We start from the raw sequence: 6,000 nt of genomic DNA on the forward strand, positions 1-6,000 counted from the left end.
TCACTTCCAACTTTGCTGCCTTCAATTGGTTCAACATAAAAACTTATCTAGTTGAGTTTTATGCGCATTTATGTAAATATCCGTATGTGTGGGTAGAAGCATGTATGTGTATGTGTGTGTGTGTATGGCTGTTTATCCACATGTAATGTGTCATGTAAAATTTTGTTATCAGATTAAAAGTACTAATTAAAAATATTCACCCCGTTATTAATGTTGAAAAATTATCCACAAAGTCCACAATACTCACGCAAAATACAGGTCACTCGTACATTGATAGATTGTGTGTGTGTGTGTATGTGTGTATGTATGTGAAGTATTTTAACATGTGGTTTAAAATTGCGTTTGCGCTCGTAGCCGCCTTGTCAAGGATTTTTATCTGCAAAACTGCAAACTGTATGACCTTTAAATTCTAACATGGCCGACACGGGGTACAAGAAAAATTGTATTGAAATATTTAAAATATTAATCCATATCATGCGATGACCAATAGCTTTGAAAAGAGCAATTCAATGTAAAAAATAATTATGATAAAACATAGAAATGCATCATTGAAAGCCAAGCCACGCGTTTCAAGTGATGATTTGTCATAGCAGAAATAAACTCAGAGGTTTGTCATTGCATTTGTGAGTTAACCGCTACTAGAAAAACCTGTTCATATAAGACGAACCGTCGGACTTGAGATGCTTTTAGTGGCGTTAAAGTTCCACACTGGTTAAGGCCTTCAATTGCTTTTAAACCTCGTTAAAAAGAAAGTCCAGGACTTACTTCGCGTGTGTCATCCAAAACGCGATTTTGACCGAGTTTAACAAAGCGCGTCAATCGTTTCTTTCTCTTGCTAACCGGCGCCAGTTGGACACACCAAGTGAAGCCAAGTCCTTCTCCAACTAATCTTTCCAACGCAGAGGAGGCCTTCCTCTTCCTCTACTACCATCAGCTGGTACCGCATCAGCGCCGGAGCGTTTGTATACATTCGGAAAACATGACCCAGCCATCTATGTTCGCTGCGCTATGTCTATGTTGTCGTAAAGCTCATACCGCTCATCGTTCTATCGCCTGCGATATTCGCCGTTGCCAACCTGCAAAGCTCCAAAAATCTTACGCAGAATTTTTCTCTCAAACACTCCAAGGGACGCTTCATCGGATATTGCCATCGTCCAAACTACTACGCCATACGATAGGACGGACATGATGAGAGCCTTATAAAGTATGAGTTCGAGAGAGGACTTTCCTACTCAATTGCCCACTTAGTCCAAAGTATCACTCGTTGACCAGAGAGATTCTACGTTGGATTTCCCGGCTGACATTGTTTTCTTATAACTGTCGACAGTGATGTGGGTGCCGATACACGAGTGCGCCGACGGTTTGTTTGAAGACAGGAGGTACTTCGTTTTGACCTCATTCACCACCGTTTTGACCTCATTCTATCCAGTCTAGAGAAGGCAGAACTAACAGCGCGGTTTTTAAGGCCGATGATGTCAATATCATCAGCATACGCGAACAATTGTAAGCTCTTATACATAAAAAATTGTGCCCAACATCAGGTTAAAGAAGTCACACGACAGTGAGTCACCCTATCTAAAACCTCGTTTGGTAAGAAACGGCTCGGAGAAGTCCCAATTCTGATGGCACTGCTAGTATTGAGAAACGTCATAGCGTGTATAGCCATATTAGACAAATTCAGACATCGCGGGGTACAGTTTCAAGTACTCTAGTATTATTACTCATTGTACTTAAAGCCTAGAGAGATGAATTAAAGGTTGGCAAGAGGCAGGTAGGGTAAATTCATTGCGCCTCTACAAACTTTCTAAATTTGTTTAAGAATTTTATCAATCCGTCGAAGGAAAGAGAATTCAGCTCATCCATTCTAAAAACATCCGATCCAAGAGTGCACCTTCTATAGCAAGTCTTGCAGTAGTCGGAAGGTTCAAGTAAAATGGAATGTAACGGGTAATCTGATTGGAGATACTTTTTCCAATAGAGTTTTTTTGACAGATCACGCATGACTACTGTCAAACTAATTATATAATTTTTTTCAGTATTCATAAATATTTCATCACGGAAAGACTTCAAAACGTTAGATTGTATTACGAAAATCACCGCTCTGTGAAAAGTTTTCATCGCGCGCTCAGGCCAACTTATAGTGTACACAATCGTCCTACCGAATGCACTATTCGGCGGCAAACCATAGACCAAGTTGAGAATAATTTTATACTCGACCGATTAGACCACACACAGCGAAGACCACGAAGTGAAGAAAATATACAGGCTGTAAATGAGAGTTTTGCCGAAGACACGGAATAATCGGTCGGCGCCGAACTCAACCACTTAGCCTATCTTGTGGCACTACTTATGCGATTTTTCGCAAAGATCTTGGTCTGAAAGCATATAAAATAGAGCTAGTCCAGGATTTGAAGCTGGCCGATTTTCCAGAATGTCATAATTTCAGTCGCCAAAGAACCGAGTTTTAGGACCCGAATTTTATTCAGCGATGAAGCTCATTTTTGGCTTAATGGCTACGTCAATAAGCGAAATTTCCGCACTTGGGCTGAGAGCAATCCGAAGGCATTCAAGAACCGCCATTACATCCATTGAAAACAACCGTTTGGTGCGGCCTATGGGCTAGAGGAATCATCGGCCCACATTTCTTCAAAGACGAGGCTGATGCCAATGTAACAGTGAATTGCGAACGCTATTGCGCCAAGATAAGCGACTTTTTGGTACCGGAAATTGAAGCACGTGATCTCCACAACATTTGATTGCAACACGACGGCGTTACTTGTCATACAGCCCGTGAAGCAGTGGATTTACTGCGTTATCATTTCGGTGACCAATTTATCTGTCGTCTCGGATCAGTGGGTTGGTCACCAAGATCTTATGATATCACACCTTTGGATTTTTATTTGTGGGGGCATGTAAAATCGAATGCTTTGTGGATAAACCAGTTTCGATTGAGGCATTGGAAGCCAACATTACTAAATTATTCAGGAGATGCCGACCGAAGTCCTCCAGCGAGTCATTCAAAATTGGTATTTACGATGAGTTACGGCGCAGCTGCGGCCAACATTTGAAAGCGATTATCTCTAAAAAATAAATGGCATGGAAGATTCTAAAGCGATTCCAGGCATTAGTTTATCATTAGGTGCCATAAACAGAGGGTTCTGGTCTAACAACCTTTTAAATAACTTTCCTGTCCGGAACTCTGATTGTCATTCCACAATCCATAAGAATATAGGCGACAGATTGTTTTCATTGCCTCCTCTCGGATCTCTAAGCTGAAGATAACAAATTTTAAGACAGCCATACGAGCCAGTGCTGATGTTGTACTCATGGCGCACTTAGTGCTACACATTTTTTTGTAACTCGTTTAACACAGATGTCTTGGCTTGGACCATAGTTCTGTGCCACCACACTACAGCAGAATACGTGGCGATTGGTCTGCTTAAAGCCTTTTATTATTATTATTATTTTTTTTTTTGTGGGAGAGGTAGGGTTCAAAACACCTTCGCACTTACAGCGACCGTCATCCACTGTGAGTGGTGTGGCCACTAAAACAACCCCTCCTCCTCTTCTGGGGCGATTTTCTTCCCGGAACTCATTTCTGCATTACTTCGGAAGGGCCCAGAATGGCGTCCATGAAGTGTTCTACATCTATTCACCCACATCTGGGTCCACCGTATTTGTAGCCAGCTTTCATTCTATAAGCTCGTCTTCTTATGCCTCTATCTGTGTGGCTTCGCTTTGTTTCACAGTGTCGAGGTCTATCATTTTTTCCATAGTTCGTCCTCGATGTATCTCTTTATTGCGTTCCAGCTGTCCTCACGTTCGAGCATTTTGCTGATTATGCTACTCGGCGTGATGTCGCCAATCTGCTTCTTCAGAGCATCTCTTTCCTCGAGCCATATCGTATATCACAACTAAAAAACGTGCATTCAGCGTCATCGCTCGGCGCTTCTCAGTATATGCACTTGGAATCGTTTACCTTGTCCACGCGGTATAAGGGTCTCCGGAGGTGTCCGAACGGAACTGAGTTAAGAAGTAATTCACTTTCCCAAAGTTCCTTCGAACCCATTTGCCTATTGATGGAATGAATTTCACCGTTCATCTGCAACTCGGTTCAGTGTCCGGAATGCGTGACGTTTGGTCTGACTGAAGCTATGTATAATCAGAATACCATATTCGGTCTCAGACCTCATGTCTTGGAGAGCCTTTACACCAAAACTGGCCGAAAACTTTTAGCATTCGATTTACATAGCTCAGCTCAATGTAAGTTTTCAAAACTACTTTCACCTCAAGAGTTACATCTACATATTTCACTTCGACGGAAAGACGTATGCTTACGCCACTAAGCACAAAACAAGGGTTTGAGGTTGAAAACCAGATCCTGCAAAGTTCTCCACTCATTAATCTTTTTCAGGGTTCCCTGTGCTTGTCTCCGAAAGATACTCATCTTCAAGCGAAAGTTCTTCAAATAACGACACATTTTGTAAATGGTTAACCGTAAACTATATTAATTTCTGACATGTCACGAAAGTAATTTCAGCCTAAGGAGAGTTTGCACGAAAGTACAGAGGATTCTGGACAAAATTGATGAATGGTGCATGAGACAAGTTCTTTCCGTTAATCCCAGGAAAACCACCATAGTCTCGTTTACGAAAAAACGGAAATTGTAAGGAGTTAGTCTTCCAACACTGAAAGGTGTAACACTTGGTCTTTCCGATTAAGTAAAATATCTAGGAGTAATCTTGGATAAGAAGGTGAATCGCGCATTAAGGATTTTTCAGCAATGCCGTAGAGCCTTTGGCAAAACCTGGGATCTGAAACCTGCTGTGGTCCTATGGATATACACAGCACTTATCAAACCAATCATCACTTATGCCTCTGTAGTCTGATGGTGATGGAGCATGGTTAAGTCCACACTCCGTGAACTATACAGGCTGCAAAGAAGAGTATGTTTATGCATTACGGGTGCCATGAGTACAACCTCTGGCGATGCCCTAAATGTTATGCTTGATTTGCTCCCCTTGGATCTTAAGATACAACAAGAAGCAATAAAAGCAATGCGTAGACTCCATAAATATAGTTTCTGGCACGAAGACGGAACTTCGTTACACAGAGAAATCTTTAAGTTACTTTCTGAGCAGTATCCACTGTTTTTGGCACCTAAAGTCGACCTGATACCCACAGTTTCATTTCGAAGGAAATTTGATGTCATTTGCGTGAGCAATGGAGCAATCCAGAATGCACTCAGGGAGATTTGACGGATATTTTCTTTACCGATGGGTCCAAGAATGAAATAGGGTCTGGGTCTGGAGCCGGATGGTACTTAAACGATAGTAATAAGTATCACTATGCTATGGGGGAAATGGCAACTGTTTTTCAAACGGAAGTTTTTGCCATCCTGAAATTAGCCAAACGGATAATCAAGAGCAGATGGAGCGGGAAAAAGATTGGAGTTTTCAGTGACAGTCAGGCTGCACTGAAGGCCCCGGAGAACGAGAAGCAAACCTCAAAGATTGTTCAAGAATGTAAGAAGAAGCTTAATACTGTCGCAAGACAGAACAGGTTTGTACTTATATGGGTTCCAGGACACTCAAGGAAACGAAATCACCGACGAAGTGGCCAACCGTGGATCAGCGGTGCTTCCACAGGGGGCCAGAGCCAATAATCGGAATCACTTCCGCAGGAATCATGAATTGGATTAGCGATTATGTATGCAATTTACATAAAGAGCGATGGTCCGGTCTAGGACGCTGCAGAACTGGAAAGTATTTTAACAGAAAACTGTCAAACTTTCTACTAAAACTTGGAAGGAAACACGTTCGGTTGATAGTCGGTATTGTTACACGACACAACCCATGGGGTCAGTATATGAACACCATTGCAATCATTGAGGACCCAATTTGCCTGTCGTGCTTTTAGGAGGCAGACAGCACTGAGCACTTTATCTGTGAGTGTCCTGCTTTTGCTAGAGCACAGCTACGAGTATTGGGTTCCGATGTT

Source organism: Anastrepha ludens, chromosome 6, assembly GCF_028408465.1.
Source record: "Anastrepha ludens isolate Willacy chromosome 6, idAnaLude1.1, whole genome shotgun sequence".
Taxonomy (NCBI): domain Eukaryota; kingdom Metazoa; phylum Arthropoda; class Insecta; order Diptera; family Tephritidae; genus Anastrepha; species Anastrepha ludens.